Source organism: Ceratotherium simum, chromosome 20 (assembly GCF_057802395.1).
Source record: "Ceratotherium simum simum isolate JZ-2026a chromosome 20, ASM5780239v1, whole genome shotgun sequence".
NCBI classification, from domain to species: Eukaryota; Metazoa; Chordata; class Mammalia; order Perissodactyla; family Rhinocerotidae; genus Ceratotherium; species Ceratotherium simum.
Window position 1 is genome coordinate 47,962,892 of NC_141919.1, and position 22,404 is coordinate 47,985,295.

At 36.3% G+C, this 22,404-nt stretch overlaps 1 long non-coding RNA gene across 1 annotated transcript in view; it reads left to right on the forward strand.

The window, feature by feature from the left end:
- LOC147914454 (uncharacterized) overlaps window positions 1-22,404 on the forward strand; it is a 138,837-nt gene that overhangs the window by 53,459 nt on the left and 62,974 nt on the right. Inside the window, exon 3 of the long non-coding RNA XR_015555476.1 lies at window positions 18,964-19,071. This is a non-coding gene — a long non-coding RNA (uncharacterized LOC147914454). The remainder of the gene's footprint in view (window positions 1-18,963; window positions 19,072-22,404) is intronic.

Here is a 22,404-nt window from a genome sequence, read left to right on the forward strand (position 1 = left end):
GTATAATCACAATAACAGTTTCACAATCAGAAAATTAACATTGAAACAATACTGTTACTAACATATAATTCATATTTAGATATTGACAATTGTCACTATAATGGTCTTTTTAGTAAATAGAAATCAAAGCGTATTTATAGTATGTTATTTTTTTGGTAAGTAAAAAAGCAAATTTAGAAAAACATGCAGCATTTGCTTATTTGTGCAAGAAACACAGGAAGAGTGAATAAACAAATATTGTAGTTGGTTCCACGCAAGAGGTAGAAGGGATTAGCCTTGAAAAGATAGAGTGACAGGAACAGGGAGGGAGTGAAGGACAATCTTTGGAATCTAACTTTTGTATATTTCTCACTTTTAGAATTAGGGTAATTTTTAATATACCCAAAAGAGAATGAAAATCAACAAGGATAGAATGTGTGGAACAAAACTGAATACAAGCAAAACAAATGAAACTAACTGTAGGGAGAGAGAAACTAAGTAAATTTTGAACATAACGTTTTAACTATATTTTCAGGCTTATGAAAGAATTTCAGAAATACTCTATGGGTATTCTGGAACTGAGAAAATGAGTTAATATATTGTGGATAACAAGAGCCAGAATTCTCACCATTGGAGTAAGAAATTATCAGTGCGGAAAGGGGAAAAGCTAGAATGAACTTTTCATGTTTGATTAAAGTGTAATTATGAATTACTTAGTTTAATATAAATATATATAATCAGAAATATATTATAAAATGTGTTTATATATACACATAAAATCACATACACATGTATATTTATGTATCAATGTATAGATATGTAATATACTCTAGCATATATATATACATACAAACACATATGTTTGATTATAAATATGCAAGTATATACGGATTTGAGGAAAAAGAGTATCTGGAAATTATACATTTTAAATTTTATAAGCCTCAAAATATTTTAAATAAAAAAACTTCAAAACATGCTATTTCCACTGACATTATCTTTAAATCTTCCCCAAATCCTTTTTTTTTCCTTTTTGATGCATATTCTTAAGCTAAATTGAAACTTAAAATCCCCTTTTTTTCCTTCACAATATTTTGCTTCTTTAGGTATGTTCTATGATAAAGGCATTTCCAGTATTTGCTCGTATTTTTTTTATTTTTCTTTACAACTGAACACATTTGGTGAGTTCAAATAAAATGAGTGATTGAGGCTAGAAAAATCACAACTTTTGGCACAATAATTTCCATCTATTTATCAACTGAATTACTATTAGTATCTCCAGCCTCTTTTTGCTATACAATGTACTCATTAAAGTTGATTCATGTCATATTGTGACCATTAAAGTGAAGTATACTTGATGTCATTCAGTGAAGATGATGACTTTAGAGTCCTGATATCTTTCCAAGTCAGTTACCACGAAAGTGACAAGACTACAGATGCATCTTGAATACTGCGTTTGTCTCCCAATACAGTGCTCTATGCTTAATAAATATTTACGATCTCAGTTGTTTGTCACTAACAATTATAGGACTTATCCTACAGTCTCATTTATTCAAAATGTCAATAATTGCTCAATTTTGTACACAAAATTTGTGCAATATTCTCGTCTGCATTTATAGAAGTTTATTACAGACACAGGGACATGAATGCAATGGAGCGTTGGAGCTGGGTCATGCTGGCTCTCAAGAGCTGATTGAGTATACCTTTTCTCAAATCCATCATACTGATGGATTAAAATCACTATAGTGGGCATATTTACAATGTACATGGTACAATAGTATCAATTGAACGCGTTAATTGTATCAATCAGTCCCTCTTCCCTTTTATCGACCAGTCCCCTTTCCCCTTTTATCCCCCAGGATCTGTTTGCTAAATATTTACTAGCATTCTACTGCTCCAATGTTCTCTGGGAATATGGGACAGTCTACACTGATAAAACTTTAAGTGGCAACTTGGAAGTTTAAAAAGGTCTCCTCTTCCCTCATGCAACTTCAGCCACACTATCCTTGTTGCTCTTCTAGGGAAAGCGGCTCTGAAAGCAGGGCTTTTTCTTCTGCCTGGGATACTATTTGCCTAGATAGCTGCATAGCTTGTTCCTTCATTCGTTTTAGTTGTGTCAAAAAAGTAACTAATCAGTGAAGCTTTTCCTGATCACACTATATGAAATAATTTCCCTGTGTACATGTGTCCAGTAATCTTCTTCCCAAACAATAAATAGATTTGTTTTACTCAATAGCGCATTATCACTGTCTGAAGGGCTCCTCATCGACTTGCCATTTGATTACTGCCTATTTTCCACCGATACTATGTGATCTCCACAACGGGCACCTTGCCAATTTTGCTCAAATTCTTCTCTAAAGTTTAAAAAGTGGCACATAATTGACAATTAAAATACATGTTGAATGAATAACAGTAATGGAAATATAATGTAAATTGTAGTTTTAAAATACAAATTGTTTATTTTTTATCATAAAAGTAGTTTAAAAGTATTTATATTCTTAAAAATTGTTGCTTTAATAATTATATATATAATTTTTGTTTCTATTTATCTCTAATCTCATCATATAAACATGTTTTCTTTAAATGCTCCTTTAATATGGCTTTTTATCCATATTACTAGATGTTTATTATATGTGACCTATTATAGATATCATATTGAAGAACTGCTTTTTTCATAAAATGATTTTTTAATGCATAAAAACTATTTTTATGGAAAAAACACATTTTTATGTATAAAAAAGTATTTACACTTCCAACATATGCATATTAATATTAAGAAATATCATTTAAAATTTTTTGCTGTTGTTATTAGTGAAATTATATAACACCTTACAGTACAGTATATTAAATGTACATTAATTCTTTCAAGAAGCTGTCATTCATTATATACTTTAAACATAGTTTCCCTGTGCTAGGAACTTGCTGATATTTTTATTTGCATTTTTATTAGTAACATTGTTTACATAATTTAAATTGTACAAAATTATTGTTTCATAACTCACACACCTTAAATGCATAGACCTTTTATAGTTTAGAAAGTGCTTTCATAATTATTGTCTCACCTGATCCCTTCAATGGGACTTATTGTCCTTAATTTATAGGTGATGACACTGAATAGCTTTTTGGCATATGAATTTGTTTCTCTTGTCACACTGTGATCTCCAAATTCCAAATTTTGTTTGAAAACAAAAAACATGTCTAGTTGATCTCTGTATTCCCAGAAAACAGCATCATAGCTGTGAGATAAGAAGTGAGAATCATTATGAATGAATGCATGAATGAGTGAATGAATCCTCAGGATACTTGTATTAGAATATCTCTAAAAGTAACCTCTATAAGGTACAATGTCTGAACTTAAATCAAGAACTTCTGACCTTGAGCTCCTTGTTCTTTCTTCAGAGATAAATAGGAAGAAGCTTACTTTCTTTTCTAACTAAAAACATTTTATGAAGACTATTTTTTTTAGAGTGGTTTTAGATTCACAGCAAAATTGAGGGGTGGGTACAGTGATTTACCATATACCCCTTTTCTTGCCCCTGTGCATGCCTAGCCTTCCACATTATCAACGGCCCCCATGAGGTGGTACATTTGTTACAATTGATGAACCTACATTGATACATCATAATTACTTGTGGACTGTAGTTTACATTACTGTTCACTCTTGGTGTTGTACATTTTCTGGGTTTGGACAAATGTATAATGACATGTATCCATCATTATAGTATTGTATAGAGTATTTTCAGTGCCCTAAAAATCATGTGTGCTTTGCCTATTCATCCCTCCCTCCTGTGCCCCCAAACCCTAGCAACCACTGATCTTTTTACTGTCTCCATAGTTTTGTCTTTTCCAGAATGTTATATAACTGGAATCGTATAGTTGGTCACCTTTTCATATTGGCTTCTTTCCCTTAGTAATTTGTATTTAAGTTTTCCCATGTCTTTGCATGACTTGATAGCTTATTTCTTTTTAGCACTGAATAATATTCCATTGTCTGGATGCACCACAGTTTATTTACCTATTCTTACTGAAAGACACCTTGGTTGCTTCCAAGTTATGGCAATTATGAAAAAAGCTTCTGCAAACATCTGTGTGTAGTGTTTTGTGTGGACATAAGTTTTCAACTTCCTTGGGTAAATACCAAGGAGTGTGATTGCTGGATTATATTGTAAGAGTATGTTGTGTTTTGTAAGAAATTGCCAAAGTGTCTTCCAAAGTGGCTGTGCCATTTTACATTCCCACCAGCAATGAATGAAAGTTTCTGTTGCTCCACATCCTCATCAGCATTTGGTGTTGTCAGTGTTCCGGATCTTCACCATTCTAATAGGTGTGTAGTGGTATCTCATTGATGTTTTAATTTACATTCCCTGATGACATGTGATGTGGAGCATCTTTTCATATGCTTATGTGCCATCTATATGTCTTCTCTGGTGAGGTGCCTGTTAAGGTCTTTGGCCTGCCTTTTAACTGGGTTGTTGTCTTATTGTTGAGCTTAAAGAATTATTTGCTTATTTTGGACTATTATTCTTTATCAGATGTCTTTTGCAAATATTTTCTACCAGTCTGTGGCTTGTCTTCTCATTCTCTTGACATTGTCTTTCCCAGAGCAATAGTTTTAAATTTTAATGAAGTCCAGCTTAGGAATTATTTCTTTCATGTATCTTGCCTTTGGTGTTGCATCTAAAAAGTTATTGCCATACCCAAGGTCGCCTAAGTTTTCTCTTATGTTGTCTTCTAGGAGTTTTATAGCTTTCCATTTTATGTTTAGGTCTGTAATTCACTTTGAGTTAATTTTTGCAAACGGTGTAGGGTCTGTGTCCAGATTCATTTTTTTTTGCATGTGGATGTCCAGTTGTTCCTGCACCATTTGTTGAAATCTCTATCTTTGCTTCATGGTATTGCCTTTCCAGTTTTGTTAAAGACCAGTTGACTATATTTACATAGGTCTATCTCTGGCTCCCTAGTCAATTCCATTGATCTGTTTGTCTATTCTTTCCCAGATACCACACTCTCTTGATTTCTATAACTTTACAGTAAGACTTGAAGTTCGGTAGTGTCACTCCTCCAACTTTATTCTTCTTCAATATTGTGTTGCCTCTTCTGAGTTTTTTGCCTCTCCATATAAACTTTAAAATCAGTTTATTGATATCCACAAAATAACTTGCTGGGATTTTGATTGGTATTGTATGGCATCTATAGATTAATTTGGGAAGAACTGACATCTTGACATTAGCACCTTAATTTATATATGAGAACAGAAAAGGTCCATCTGACAATCATTATGCACCAACAGAATATACGTGATAATAATTTTGAGATTCATCAAATAAATTATTAACATCTCAAATTTGTGAATTTAGTAAGATATAAACACAATATTTTAAAAAGATTTATTAACCAATTAATTCCAGTAACAGATTATGGCCCCTATCCTCACAAACCTTCTTTCCTAGTTAAAACAAGCTCTTCAGAACGGCCACTATGGTGATAAAATATTGAAATGAAAATTATGCTGCTGTGGTTCTCAACATTTTTTTCCTTTCACATGATCGCAGGTTTACCACAGAAATAATGTACTTTGCATATAGCCTGGAAGGCAATAGATGGCAAGTATCAAAATAATACTCCATATTTTAAAAATCCAATAAATATGTATTTATTATACTTAATATACTAAACACTAGAAAATCCAAATAAGCAACTAAGATACTCATACCTAAATTATATAACTAAAGAAAGCTTGAAGACAAAAAGAAACAAAATACGAGTCAGAAATAACATCTACTGTTATTGAACCATGACAATGGCTAGTGTAAACAATATTTGGACATAAATTGAAAACATTGGGCAATCATTGCTTACTATCTTTACCACTTAGAGTTAGGATTTCATTATTTATAACAGAGCCTGAGTCCGAGCAGACCACGCCCACAATAAACGAATAACCTGCTTAAGAGTGTTTTAATTAGCTTTCAGTGTCGATGATTTGCAGTAATGGTGGTAATAATGACAGAGAGCAGGGCGGTGAACATGTTTACAGGTTTTTTGGGAGACAAGACTCATTTTTATTCCCAGCTCTGCCACTTACTTGCTGTGTGAACTTGATCAAGAAATTTGCCACTTTGAGTCGATTTTCTTCAACTGTAACGTTATAATTTTGGCCAGCCCTTTTTCTGAAGACTGTTTTGAGAAACAAATTGCCATAAAATTTGATTGAGTGTGCAGCGTACTCTTTGACTTTATAGGCACTTATTAAATTTGGGTTCAGGTCCTACCTTCTTTAATGCATTGATAACCCTCAGGATTCAAATTTCCGATTGATTTTAGTTTAATTCTAGTTTAAAAATATATGATTACAACAGGCAAAATAGTTCAATGTTACTTGTTTATGAGCCTTAAGCAACCCTCCCAATCTGCAGGAAGCACAAAGAGACAGCCACAGGAGACATCTCTTTCTATTTAATAATTTAGACTAAAATAAACGAAAAGATTTTAGAGGAAATATTTAAGACTCAAATATCTGTATGGTTTTTATCAGAGAGGGCTTTACTAATTTGCTTTGGGAAAAGCAATACTTTACTGGACATGCTATTTTTCCCAGCACAGGTAGCCTCCTCCCTAGCAAGGGGACACAAAGAGAGTGCCAGTTTAATGCTCTGGAAAAGTCTGTCAGTTCCTCTTGAGTTCAGCTCATGCATCTTATTGCAGCATCAGGTTTCCCGTAGACGACCACATTGCAGACCCTTTGACGAAACCCCTATAAACAAGATCTGATGTTCAAGAAACGGAGGTGGCTTGAATAATTTAACAGCTACATATAGGCCTAGGAAATATTAAAGGGACAATAGTGTACAATGGGGAGTTTTACAGGGATTCTAGTTTGACATCACTCTCCCCCTTGCACAGTTGGCTGTTCGGCTATAGCGATAGTTAACTTGTTATGATGGTAAGACAATAATTACAATGGAGTTAATAAGTACTTTAATAAAAGCTAAACCATCTTATTAGCATTCAGATATTTAAAAAAGAGCTCCAATAACTTAAGCTTTCTTTGCAATATTGAGCTGATATTAAAAATTATTTTGAGGGGCCGGCCCGGTGGCATAATTGTTAAGTTTGCCCTCTCTGCTTCGCAGCCTGGGGTTCGGAGGTTTGGATCCCAGACGTGGACAGACACACAGCTTATCAAGCCATGCTGTGGCATGAGTCCCACATATAAAATAGAGGAAGATGGGCACAGATATTAGCTCAGGGCCAATCTTCCTCAGCAAAAAGAGGAGGATTGGCAACAGATGTTAGCTCAGGGCTAATCTTCCTCACCAAAAAAAAAAAAAAAAATTCATTTCAAAGAACATTCCATCCCTGCTACTTTTGAATAAGCTTGTTGTGAAGAAGAACTGTTCCGCTAGCTATGTATTTCTTTCAAAATTATGATAGGCTTTAATAATCCCTTTGTAAAGTGAAAGGCAAGAAAGCAGGTACATATTCTCTGAGGTTGTGCTGACATGATTTTAAGAATCAATGCTTGTCCTTTCATATGCTACGTCCACACACTCAATCCCACTTTATAACCAGGGGCATCTCCATCAGAGACTCACATTGTACTGCCGATACCCATGTGAGGCAGAGTGGCCCAAACAGGGGCCCTCATTTTTCTTCATTGTAAATCGCTGGCTTAGACATCTATAATATGCCTTAAGGGCTTCTATTTGTTTCTAAAATACATTTTCCTTTAATTTCCTTCATTTCTATTGGCATGACAATGTGTTTCCAAAAAACTGTAATTAGATAAAGGGGTATTTTATCCACTTTTAAGTGTAGTAAATGTTTGAAATATCTTACTTAAAATAAAATACCATGCTATTTTGCTATTACTTCTAAGAGGCTTGTGTTTTATTTTGCATTTCCTAATACTGTGCACTGAGTTTTAGCTTAGAAGAGCCATCTCAGGGTGATGGAAAGTAGAGAAGAAGGGGCTCGTTTCCCAAAAGGATACTTTCCTGTGATAGCTATGAGTCTGATCTCATTGCTCAGTTAAGCAGTGATATTGAGTTCCCATCAAATACTCAGGGTGTGTTTTATATTCTTTCAGCATTTATGAAAATCCAGTGTGTCCAAGACTATATATGTCTCATTCAGGAGAGGCAATGGGTCCATGAAATGATGATTTTTATTCTCTGGGCATTAGTAATCTCAGAAGAATCATAAACAGCTGAATGGTTATGTAACTCTGCTATCAATATGGTCCCTTTACAATATTTTACACTTTTCGAATTGCTTCTGCATATATAAGTTTATAGGAAATCTACTTTGCATAATCCTATGGGGAAGACATGGAAAGAGGGGGTGCATTCCAAGCAGAAGCAATTCAGCAAGCTAGACATTGTATCAGTTACCAGGAATTCGGAGAGATACAAGAAGTGAGCGTGCCTTTGGGAGCAGAGCAGCAGAGATGGAAGAACAAATTACCTTTTTTTTTTTTTATTGTTTCAACTGTATATTTATAAAGCAAATAATAGTAAAAATAGTAAAAATTCCACAGGCAGGAACTTTTTATTCCCAAATTCTGGATTAGGAAAATGAGAATTTAAAAGGTTATATCACTTGCCCTATATGGAATTTAACCAATTTTACTACTGATATCATCACACTAAATAGAGCAAATTACCTTTGAAACAGTCAATACTTCTGCTTTCTTTTAAACAATGCCCAATCTTTCCAGTTTAATGGCCACTAGTTTTATGTCTCTTTTGTTCTAGACTAGCAAAACAGGACACATGCTGTATCCTGTACATTCCCTGTTAATTGTGTTGCAAGTAAATTACCATGACTCATTCCTTGACCTTGGTGACATAAGCAATTAATAATAGCACTATTTCACCCATGCATGTCAGTAGAGTATTCCCACAGGATAAATAATATCAATCTGTCAGAGTTGGCATTTGAAGTGAAATCCAGGCCCAACCCATTCTCACCTTCATCCTTTGATGTAGTGGTTCTCTTGGTCTTAGATAACTCCCACATATCTCTAGCATATGCAGTCTCCTTCATTAGATCATGTTCTAGCTCATTCCTTAACAGGATATACAATTTCTTTGGTTAGAATCTCCCAAATCTTAGGGGTTGCTTGGATTTTGTTATATAGTTTAGTTGCTTGCACTCTTCTATTATTTCTATCATTTATGTTCCAGTTTATACACTCTTTGAGGGCGTGAGTTTTGCCTTAATCATTGGTATACTACTACTGCTATTTCTGATGCAATGTGTAGTACTTAGCTGAATTCACTAAATCCGTACCATCTTTTCTGTTCAGGTTTGTTTTTTGTTTTTTTTTTTAATTTTTTGTTTATTGCAGTAACATTGGTTTATAACACTGTAAAAATTTCAGGTGTACATCATTGTACTTCTATTTCTGCATAGATTACATCATGTTCACCACCAAAATACTAATTACAACCCATCACCACACACATGTACCCAATTATCCCTTTCACCCTCCTCCCTCCCCCCATCCCCTCTGGTAACCACCAATCCAATCTCTGTCCCTATGTGTTGGTTTATTGTTGTTATTATCTACTACTTAATGAAGGAAATCATACGGTATTTGACCTTCTCCCTCTGACTTATTTCACTTTGCATCATGCCCTCAATGTCCATCCATGTTGTCACAAATGGCTGGATTTCATCGTTTCTTATGGCTGAGTAGTATTCCATTGTGTATATATACCACAGCTTTTTTATCCATTCGTCCCATGATGGGCACTTAGGTTGCTTCCAAGTCTTGGCTATCGTGAATAAGGCTGCAATGAACACAGGGGTGCATGTACCTTTACAAATTGGTGTTTTCAAGTTCTTTGGATAAATACCCAACAGTGGAATAGCTGGATCATATGGTAGATCTATCGTTGATTTTTTGAGGAATCTCCATACTGTTTTCCATAGTGGCTGCACCAGTTTGCACTCCCACCAGCAGTGTATGAGAGTTCCCTTCTCTCCACAACCTCTCCAACACATGTTGTTTCCTGTCTTGTTAATTATAGCCATTCTGACGGGCGTGAGGTGATATCTCATTGTAGTTTTGATTTGCATTTCCCTGACAGTTAGTGATTTTGAACATCTTTTCATGTGTCTGTTGGCCATCTGTATATCTTCTTTGGAGAAATGTCTGTTCAGGTCTTTTGCCCATTTTTTAATTGGGTTGGTAGTTTTTATGTTGTTGAGATGCATGAGTTCTTTATATATTTTGGAGATTAAGCCCTTATCAGAAGTATGGTTTGCAAATATCTTCTCCCAATTGTTAGGTTGTCTTTTCGTTTTGTTGATGGTTTCCTTTGCTGTGCAGAAGCTTTTTAGTTTGATGTAGTCCCATTTGTTTATTTTTTCTATTGTTTCTCTTGCCGGGTCAGATGTGGTGTTTGACAAGATGTTGCTAAGACTGATGTCGAAGAGCGTACTGCCTATGTTTTCTTCTAGAACTTTCACAGTTTCAGGTCTTACATTCAAGTCTTTAATCCATTTGGAGTTAATTTTTGTGTATGGTGTAAGGTAAGGGTCTACTTTCATTTTTTTGCATATGGCTATCCAGTTTTCCCAACACCATTTGTTGAAGAGACTTTCTTTTCCCCATTGTATGTTCTTGGCTCCTTTGTCAAAGATTAGCTGTCCATAGATGTATGGGTTTATTTCTGGGCTTTCGATTCTATTCCATTGATCTGTGTGTCTGTTTTTGTGCCAGTACCATGCTGTTTTGGTTACTATAGCTTTGTAGTATATTTTGAAATCAGGGAGTGTGATACCTCCAGCTTTGTTCTTTTTTCTCAGGATTCCTTTAGCTATTCGGGGTCTTTTGTTGTTCCATATAAATTTTAGGATTCTTTGTTCTATTTCTGTGAAAAATGTTGTTGGAACTTTGATAGGGATTGCATTGAATCTATAGATGGCTTTAGGAAGTATGGACATCTTAACTATGTTAATTCTTCCAATCCAAGAGCACGGAATATCTTTCCATTTCTTTGTGTCTTCTTCAATTTCTTTCAGAAATGTTTTATAGGTTTCGTTGTACAGATCTTTCACCTCTTTGGTTAAGTTTATTCCTAGTTATTTTATTCTTTTGTTGCAATTGTAAATGGGATGGTATTCTTAATTTCTCTTTCTGCTACTTCGTTGTTAGTGTACAGAAATGCAACTGATTTTTGTATGTTGATTTTGTATCCTGCAACTTTCCCATATTCGTTTATTACTTCTAAAAGTTTTCTGGTGGATTCTTTAGGGTTTTCTATATATAAAATCATGTCATCTGCAAATAGTGACAGTTTCACTTCTTCCTTTCCCATTTGGATCCCTTTTATTTCTTTCTCTTGCCTGATTGCTCTGGCTAGGACTTCCAATACTATGTTAAATAGGAGTGGTGACAGTGGGCATCCTTGTCTGGTTCCTGTTCTTAGAGGGATAGCTTTCAGTTTTTCACCATTGAGGATGATATTAGCTGTGGGTTTCTCATATATGGTCTTTATTATGTTGAGGTACTTTCCTTCTATACCCATTTTATTCAGAGTTTTTATCATAAATGGATGCTGGATCTTGTCAAATGCTTTCTCTGCATCTATTGAGATGATCATGTGATTTTTGTTCTTCATTTTATTAATGTGGTGTATTACGTTGATTGATTTGCGAATGTTAAACCATCCCTGCATACCTGGAATAAATCCCACTTGATCATGGTGTATAATCTTTTTAACGTATTGTATGCGATTTGCTAGTATTTTGTTGAGGATTTTCGCATCGATGTTCATCAGTGATATTGGCCTGTAATTTTCTTTTTTTGTGTTGTCCTTGTCTGGTTTTGGTATCAGGGTAATGTCAGCTTCGTAGAATGAGTTAGGAGCTTCCCCCTCCTCAATTTTTGGAAGAGTTTGAGAAGGATAGGTATTAAGTCTTCTTTGAATGTTTGGTAGAATTCACCAGGGAAGCCGTCTGGTCCTGGACTTTTATTTTTGGGGAGGTTTTTGATTACTGTTTCGATCTCCTTACTGGTGATTGGTCTATTCAAATTCTCTACTTCTTCTTGATCCAGTTTTGGAAGGTTGTATGATTCTAAGAATTTATCCATTTCTTCCAGATTGTCGAATTGGTTGGCATATAGTTTTTCATAGTATTCTCTTATAATCTTTTGTATTTCTGAGGGGTCTGTTGTAACCACTCCTCTTTCATTTCTGATTTTACTTATTTGTGCCTTCTCTCTTTTTTCTTGGTGAGTCTAGCTAAAGGTTTGTCTATTTTGTTGATCTTTTCAAAGAACCAGCTCTTGGTTTTATTAATTTTTCTATTGTTTTTTGGTCTCTATTTCATTTATTTCTGCTCTGATTTTTATTATTTCCCTTCTTCTACTGATTTTGGGCTTTGTTTGTTCTTCTTTTTCCAGTTCCTTTAGGTGCATTGTTAGATTGTTTATTTGAGATTTTTCTTGTTTGTTGAGATAGGCCTGTATTGCTATAAACTTCCCTCTTAGAACCGCTTTGCTGTATCCCATAAATTCTGGCATGTCGTATTTTCATTTTCATTTGTCTCCAGGTATTTTTGATTTCTTCTTTGATTTCTTCGTTAACCCAATCGTTGTTCAGTAGCATTTTGTTTAATCTCCATGTATTTGTGGCTTTTCTGATTTTCTTCCTATAGTTGATTTCTAGTTTCATACCTTTGTGGTCAGAAAAAGATGCTTGGTATTATTTCAATCTTCTTAAATTTATGGAGACTTGTTTTGTGGCCTAATATGTGATCAATCCTGGAGAACGTTCCATGTGCATTTGAAAAGAACGTGTATTCTTCGGTTTTTGGATGGAATGCTCTGTATATATCTACTAGGTCCATCTGTTCTAGTGTGTCGTTTAAGGCCAATGTTTCCTTATTGATCTTCTGTTTGGATGATCTATCCGTTGGTGTAAGTGGAGTGTTAAAGTCCCTACTATTATTGTGTTACTGTCTATTTCTGTTTTTATGTCTGTTAATAATTGCTTTATATATTTAGGTGCACCTACATTGGGTGCGTAGATATTTACAAGTGTTATATCCTCTTGTTGGATTGTTCCCTTGATCATTATGTAATGCCCTTCTTTGTCTCTTTTTACAGTTTTTGTTTTAAAGTCTATTTTGTCTGATATGAGTACTGCTACCCCAGCTTTCTTTTCATTGCCATTTGCGTGGAGTATCTTTTTCCATCCCTTCACTTTCAGTTTGTGAGTGTCTTTAGGTCTGAAGTGTGTCTCTTGTATGCAGCATATATATGGGTCTTGTTTTGTTATCCAGTCAGCCACCCTATGCCTTTTAATTGGAGCATTTAGTCCATTGACATTTAAAGTAGCTATTGATAAGTATGTACTTACTGCCATTTTTTAACTTTTTTTTTCCCTCAGTGTTTTAGTAGTCCTTCTCTGTTCCTTACTTCTTCTATACAGAATTGATGGTCACTTTAGTTTGACCTCTCTCTGAAAGCTGTACTCTTTAACTACCCTCCTCCCTCCTTTTATGATTTTGATATCATAGCCAACCTCTTTATTCAGCATTTGTATCCATTACGTTCTAATCGTGGAAATAGATAATTTTTCCTATTTGTGGTCTTCTCTTTTCCCCTTAAATCAGTCCCTTTAACATTTCTTGTAACACTGGTTTCTTGGTGACAAACTCCTTTAATTTTTGCTTATCTGGGAAAATTTTGATCTCTCCTTCCATTTTGAACGATAACCTTGCTGGGTAGAGTATTCTTGGCTGTAAGTTTTTTCCTTTTAGCACTTTAAATATATCATGCCATTCTTTTCTAGCCTGTAAGGTTTCTGCTGAGAAGTCAGCTGATAGCCTTATGGGGTTTCCTTTGTATGTAACTTGACATTCTCTTGCGGCTTTTAGGATTCTCTCTTTATCTTTAATTCTGGACATTTTGATTATGATGTGTCTTGGTGTGGGCCTCTTTGGGTTTATCTTGTTTGGGGCTCTCTGTGCCTCCTGTACCTGGATGTCTGTTTCCTTCCTTAGGTTAGGGAAGTTTTCATCTATTATTTCTTGAAATAGATTCTCTGCCCCCTTGTCTCGCTCTTCTCCTTCCGGGACACCTATAACACGGATGTTAGTGCGCTTGATGTTGTCCCAGAGGTCCCTTAGACTGTCCTCACTCTTTTTAATTCTTTTCTCTTTTACCTGTTCACCTTGGGTAATTTCTTCTAGTCTTTCTTCCAGCTCACAGATCCGTTCTTCTGTATCCTCTACTCTGCTTTTGAGTCCCTCTAATGAGTTTTTCATTTCCAGTATTGTATTCTTCATTTCTGATTGGTTCTTTTTATATCTTCCATTTCTTTGTTGACATTCTCACTGAGTCCATCTATTCTTCTCCCCAGATCAGTGAGCATCCTTAACACTCTTAGTTTGAACTCTCTGTCAGGTAGGTTGCTCATTTCTGTTTCACTAAGTTCCTTTTCTGGGCTTTTGTCCTGTTCCCTTACTTGGAATGTATTCTTTTGCCTCTTCATTTTGCCTCTTTCCCTGTGCTTGTGTCTACGTATTAGGTAGGTCAGCTACGTCTCCTGCTCTTGGATAGGTGACCTTATGTAAGTGATGGCTTAGGAGGCTTCCAGTGTGCTTCCCTCAGTTCTCAATGTTCCAGGGGTGACCCCTATGTGGGCTACGTGTATCCTTCTGCTGTGGCCTGTTTGCTCTCCCTGTAGGCGCCCAGGGAGGCTGAGTTATGCTCCTGGCCAGCTGTTGTAATGCTCAGCTGCTTGGAGTTGTTGTGGGCCCTTTAGTCTCTTTATCAGATGTGGGGAGCCCCAGCACAGTTGGCTGCAAGTTCTAATACCACATTTGTGTTGCAGTATTTCTTTTAAGTGAGTAGGCCCCCACCGTGGCAGGTTGTTAGGCTCAGGGCCTTACAATTGCTGTAAGCCTCTAGCCTATTAGGTCTCTTGTCAGCTCTCTGAGGATTGCAGCTGGGTGGGGCTGGCCTCAGGCACAGGAACACCCAATTGTTTCAGGTTTTGGAAGGTGGAGCAAACCTCCTATGTGGGTCTTTGAGAAGCACAAGTCTTCTGCGGCTGAGAAGCCCTGCCGCCCACAGGTCTACACACACAGTCAACACAGTCCTGCCCCGTGTGAGTGCCCCGACCTTCCCAAGCGGACCCAGTCTCTCCAGGGCGGGAGCCCCACACACTTTGCCACCACCCCACACTCTCCACCCGCTCCTTGTGCACACCCTGCCCCGCTCAAGTCAGCTCAGTTGCCAGGCTGCAGAGTATCCAGTCACCAATCTATGCAGGCCCACACGTTGCCTGAGGGCTTGTTGTTGGGTGGGGCCAGTCTCTAGGGTGGGCTGCCTGCCCTGGCTGAGCTGGATTAGATCGGCGCTCTAGCGGGTGGAGCAGACCCTGGGCTAGCAGGCCTCAGGGAGAACTCCAATGGCATCTGTGTCAGCATGCTCACACCAGGCCACAACAATGGCCGCCGCCAATGTCCCAGTCCCTGGAGAGGTCTCACCCCTCACCGAGATGCACTCAGGGCCTATTAGGTGAGTCTCTTGTCACCGAAGCACTGTGCACCTTTCTTTCTGGTGATTTTAGGATGCTTTCTGGAACGGGTGAGTTTGTGCGTGGGCCCTTTAAGAGCCAGTTTTAGTTTCTTTGTGAACCGGGTTTTCTGGGGGCGCTCCCCAATGCTTTAGTAGCAGGCAAAGTCAGATATTATGCCGCTGGTCTCGATTGTGCTGGGTCCACAAAATGCCCACAGCGGGGGCGCTCCCCGGCTCAGGGCCCCGCGCCTCCAGGGAGGCTGCGTACCTGTGAGCTGCTCCCTGCGGCCATGAAGCTGGTGGCTTGTGAAGGCGGCGTTTTTCCTCTCCGGAAGGGAGTCTCTGCCTCTTCTACCCCAGTTAGGATTGTCCGTTGTTGCAGGAGTTCCTCTTATCCAGTTTTCAGTTCTGTCTCAGGGGTAATTTTTCCACGAGTAGTTGTAAATTGGCTGTGTCCACGGGAGGAGGTGAGTTCAGAGTCTGCCTACGCCGCCATCTTGACTCCGCCCCCTCAGGTTTGTTTTTGTAAAGATTATTTTGTTAGTATTTGAAAGCTGTACCAGTATACACACATAGACATAACTACCCCAATAGCGAACATCGAATACAAATAATGAAAATGATATAATGCCTGTCTGCAAAAAATTCAAAGCAGATTTATGTCAGTAAAAGTAGATAAAGATTTTCCCCCAAAATGACTAGAAAATTATTATTGCTTTGAAATAGAACTTTAATTTAGGAATATTCTCTTATTTTCTTAATTTTAATAAAATGTTCTTACTAAGAAAGATTATAGAGATATTTTTTTTTTGGTACCTGGAGTTCCAGTGTAGAAAAGGACATAATGAGTACACTTGAACGTTAAAAGCTAATCCAGCTAATGAAAACAAGCCAATATATTTTACAGGAGATTTTTAATCGTTTAAAGGGGCAAAAGGTTTCTGTGTGTGTGTGTGTGTGCGTGTGCGTGTACAACAGGCCACTGATTTTGCTGTTTTGCCTTCTCGTAAATAATAGCTAAAATAAGTTATCATGCTAGAAAAGAAGCAGAATTATAAATGATAACACACATTTGAACATCTACTGAGTTACTCACTGCTGAGAGTATCTAAGAGTATGACATGTGGCCCCCAATTTCAAGCACTAGACTACTTTATTAGGGATGTAAAACTCACAGGCCGTGTTCTCCTTTAGTCCACATTATTTTTCCTTGTCTTAGCTTCTCTCTTTCTTTAATTGAAACCATCTTAACCCTTTTTATAAATAAAGCAGTGTACTACAGATTAAGTGTTATGCAGATTTAAGTAACAGTAGATCTGGATTCTAATCTCAGCTCTGCCACCTACTAATACATTTTGACTGTTCCCAAAAGTTTGTGCTGAGGATCACATAACAGAATGCACGCGAAAATGCTTTGAAAATTATGGCGTTCTGAATGTATGTGCCTGTTTTCATTACATTAAATGCGGATGATCTATAGCCTGCTTACTTCATAAATCTATATTTTTAAATGATCAACCTTAGAAGATATCTACAGATTTTCTTTTCTGAAAATGCGGAAATCAGTATTTTTTGACTTAAGCTCAGCAGTGTTGTTCAAAATCTTTATACCTGTCATGACCCGGGCATTAACTGGTCAGGATAAGGGATGCCTGCTGCAACTCTGGAGCAGGCTTCCCTGCAGAACTGGATCATGGAGGTACATGGAGTCCTGGGACGTGCCAGGGTGGCTGGATTGGCAAGAGGGGTGAGATTAGCGATTTACATTAACAACAAATAACAACCGATACAAGCACATTGCTGCAAACTAACTGTGTAATTCTGATTATGCTTTCCCAATGTAAAATCCAACTTGATTCTTTATATTATTATTCTTAACACTTCTTGGGGTTATTGCCTCACCTTTAAACAATGTACCTAAAGTTCTATTAATTAATTTATGAGTTTTAACTTAACTGATTGACCCTCTACAAACAGAAGATGAGAACTTTCAGATCACTTACAAAACTCCAGCAATGTCCTGCATATCCAATTACATTCCTAAATTATTTTTAATTATGTAAGCAGATTAAAGCCATGATTCATGTTGTCTAGTCTATTAGTACCTCTTCCACAATTAAAATAACAGCAACAATATGGCTCAGTATCTGGAAAATAATTGTAAAATTATAGAAATTCTTTATTTGCATTTTTCAAACACCATGAAGTAAATATGATTGCATAGGATGTAGCAACAGTTCTAACAATTTCCCTTTACCTACCATTAAATTCTATCACATTCCACACCGATCTCAGTACCTCCCTTTAACAAACTCCCTGGTACTCTCTTCTTTTAGCCACAATTTAATTATCTTTGTTTTTGTTGTGTTTTGTTTTCCTTTTTAAAAGCCAATTTTTCCCGAAGGCCAAACACATGTACCTATTTATCACTTCCCCACTAACTTCTTTATTTTTTTTTTATTGCAGTATAATCAACACGCAATATCCTATTAGTTTCAGGTGTGCATCATAGAGATTTGATATTTATATACATTACAAAATGATCACCATGATACTAGTTACCATCTGTCACAACCAAAGTTATTACAATATTACTGACTCTATTTCCTATACTGTACATTACATCTCCGGGAATTATTTATTTTATAACTGCAAGTTTGTACCTCTTCATCCCATTCCCCTACTTCGCCCACCCCCGAATGCCTCACCCCTCTGGTAACCTCCCGTTTGTTTCCAATTTCTGTTTATTTCTGTTTCTGTTGTTTCCTGAGTCTCTTTCTGTTTTGTTTTGCGTGTTCCTTTGTTTTGTTTTTTAGATTCCGCATATAAATGAAATCACATAGTATTTGTCTTTATCTGACTTATTTCACTTATCATAACTCCCTCAAGGTCCCTCCATGTTATCAAAAATGGCATTTCATTCATTTCTATGTCTGAGTAATATTCCATTATGTATACGGCATCATTTTTATCCATTCATCTATCAATGGCACTTAGGTTGCTTCTATATCTTGGCTATTATAAATAATGCTGCAGTGAACATAAGGGTGCATATATCTCTTTGCATTAGTGTTTTTGTTTTCCTCAGATAAACATCCAGAAGTGGAATTGCTAGATTGTATGATCTAATCGCTTCCCCTTTAACTTCTACACTTCCAGCTTTTTTTTTCCATTTTACTTTTGAAATTCATCATTGCCAACCACCAAAGAACAGCTAAGCATGGTCCTCACAGAGAGCAAAGTAAGGAATTAAATCTTCTGTGAGCAAAATAAAAAGAAAATTTAAAATATCTGTTCGATGATGATAATTATCTAATTTACAAATATATTATTTCTACTATAATATATATATTATAATTTTGTTTATATTGTGTTCGGTGATTGAATATCTGGAGTTAACTTTTGATCTGTATTTTAATAGCCCATTTTATCACTTTTTCCAGGAAACACTGCTTTCATTACTTAGTTGACTGAAGTTCATCTTCAAGAGCATTTTTCTTGAGAATTGTACCTGGATGCACCAGTTCTCATGCTTGTGCGTGTCGGAAAAGGTAATCTGTGTGCTCTTGATAATAGAATGGCAGCTTAGCTAGTTATAAAATTTCTAGGTCAAAATTTATTTTCTTTCTTCTTTTTCTTCTTTGATGACTTTCTAGAACTTGTTTATAGACAATAAGTTTTCTATGGTGGAAAAACCTTAAGAGGTTAAGAAAATTTATCCTTCTTGTAAAGATTTTTTGTTATTTTTCTTGGCTTTGATTGCCGTGAGTCTTATATTAACTTCCAAAATCAGAAATTAAGTATTCGAACAGTTTCTGACGTTAATCATTTTTTTACAAACTTTCTTTAAATCTATGTACTTTAAAAATGTAGATTCAGATTTTTTATTCAAAGGGAAAAAGATTTTTTCTATTTTATTTTTATGTATCAACTTCAATTTCTTCTATTCTCTGGGCATACCAGTTATGCATATATGGATTCTTCTTTATCTGTATTCCATATCTGTTTTTTATCCCAATATCTTTTTCTTTTCGTTTACTTGGGCTTTATTTTCCTTGAGCCTGTCCTCTATGATTTTTAATTTTTTTGTGTGTGTGTGAGGAAGATCAGCCCTGAGCTAACATCTAATGCCAATCCTCCTCCTTTTTTTTTTCCCTTTTTCCCCCCAAAGCCCCAGCAGTAGTTGTATGTCATAGGTGCACATCCTTCTAGTTGCTGTATGTGGGACTCCGCCTCTGCATGGCCGGAGAAGTGGTGCGTCGGTGTGCACATGGGATCACAACCCAGGCCGCCAGTAGCAGAGTGCGCACACTTAACTGCTAAGCCACGGGGCCAGCCCCCTGTCCTCTATGCTTTTTATGTTTCAGGAGGCCCTTTTCTCCATTTTGATGCTTCTAATGCTGTGTTAATTTTTTTATTTTTTTATGTTTTCTGAGCTCTGCAACTCAATTTTCCTCCGCTTTCTGTCCTGACGTCTTGTTTGATCTTTTTTTCTCCTTTTTTGACATGTTTTAAATAGGCTTTATTTAAATTTCCTTTATTTCATAGTAAAATGTTTGTCCCAAACTAGTATCCATTCTCAGAATATTTTTTCTTCAGTTTGTCATGTTTCTTTCCTTAGAGTAGGTTGTAAATGGGAGCATTTTTTTTTTTTTTGTGTGCGAGGAAGTTCAAACCTGAGCTAACATCTGCCAATCCTCTTCTTTTTTCCTGAGGAAGACTGGCCCTGGGCTAACATCCGTGCCCTTCTTCCTCCACTTTATATGGGACACTGCCACAGGATGGCTTGGCATGCAGTGCGTCATGAACTCCCGGGATCTGAACCCCAGGCTGCTGCAGCAGAGTGCTGCGCACTTAACCACTACACCACTGACCCACCCCAAGGAGCATTATTTTTAAGTGGGAGCATTCTTTTGAGGCCAGTTATATGTTGAATAAGAGTGTGGGGTAAGGATGGAGGAGTTAAGCAACTTAGATTTCAACAAGATATCTCAAACGCTTTCTTACAAACTATTTACTCTTATGTGCCAAGAATTCTTTACATAGTGATTTAGCACTTATTTTGCATCATATGAACAAGATCCAAGTGTACAAGTTATTGCTACATTTTCTCACTTGCCTTTCCATACATAAAAATATGTGTATAAAAGATATTATATGAATAAGTCCTCCACTAGCTTTGACATTTTTTCCACTTCATGTTTTCAGTAAGGAATCAGGGATATTTTGGCAGCCTATTCTAACATGCTAGCATAGCTATTCAAGGAAGGGATCATTAATATAAAGCTCCAAAGATGGTTTCCCTTACTTTTTAAGAGAAATCTTCATGATCCTGACGGGCTATCTTCCCTTAGCCATGTTCAATTTTTACTGATTTTAACAATCCTTTTTTTAATATTGTTTTTTAGCATCTAGATGTCCCTAATTTTCTCAAAGTTGCAATGTTTTTTTCTTTTATCCTAAATGTTATTAGGCAGAATGAGGCAAGGATACCTAACTCTGATATTTTTAAAAGAAAGTCCTTACTAAATTGTACAAATGTCAATTGGCATCCGAAACAGAACAGATAATCTATAATTTGGTAGTAAATATGATAATTCTTCAAAGCCGAGAGATATTTCTTCAGATTTAGACAAGAAAAATCAGCAGAGGAGGCGTATAATGATGTAGTTATCGATAGACGAGTGGGACTTAGATGAACAAAGAGAATTAAGCAGAATATTCCACTCCTGGGCGTTAGTGAGTCAGAAAAAAAAGGCTTAGTGAAGTCTTGAAAGCTATGCCCTGAGAAAACCAATGTTGTTTTAATATGCAGATTGGCTAATAAGTTACACAGTCTGAAGTCAGTTTAACATTTTAACTTAATTTGTCATAAATGAACTTAAATATAATTCCCTGTGTGTTAATGGTATTTACATTATATAGCTCTTTTACACATATATTATATAAATATCTTCTTTTTAGAATAGAAATTGAACTTACATATTTTGGTCTTATCCTCAGTCAATGTAAATGATCAATGTTCATTTAATGGATCAATGTATTATTAATCAATTATGGTCATATTAATCTGTTTATATTCTCCAATGTAAAAAGGTTTGCTAAAGTCACGGCTGTCTGAATATGGGCTGCATTGTACATTTGTAAGAGGTTTTGTACAAAGAGCATTACTGCAGTGACAGGGAATCTGGAGAGGTTTCAGGCATCAAGTATGTAATACATCTTCAATTATGAGATAATATGGAATACATTTGCAGTCATATTAAATATAATCTCTCACTGGGGAAACTGAGGTCCATGGAAGTTAAGTGACTTGTTTAAAATCCTTAAGATTGATTAACATCATGAGTCAAATCTAGCACTGGAGCCATGGCACAAATGAAAATTAAAGTCAGAGTGTCATAAGATGGACGTTTCCTAAATCACTTTAAAAATGAAATTAACTTATGAATGAAAAATACAGAAATATTAGCTGCATAGAGGTTATACAACATTAACATGCTAAGCACTTTGCTTTGCTCAAGATATTGCTTTAAAAGGAAGGTTAAAGCAAGATAATTATGAGATTTTGGGTGGGAGAGCAAAAATTTAGGAAAAGCAAGAATTTAGTACGGAACTGGAGAGGCTCCCAAGGACATCATTCTTTTTTGATACATTTTGAAACCTTTACACCATTCCACAGGCGTTCTTTTATATATTTCAGAGCTCAGGGTTATAGTCAATTGCTACTCAGGCTCAATTATCACCAGTTTCATTTCATCTATTTCTTTCACTGATCCTTGAAAAGTCTGGCTGTCAAACTGACCTGTTCTGACTGCTCTTGGCCGGCAGGAACTGGCCAGTCAAAAGTACTAAACTTCTCTTCCGTTTTTAAATACCATTTC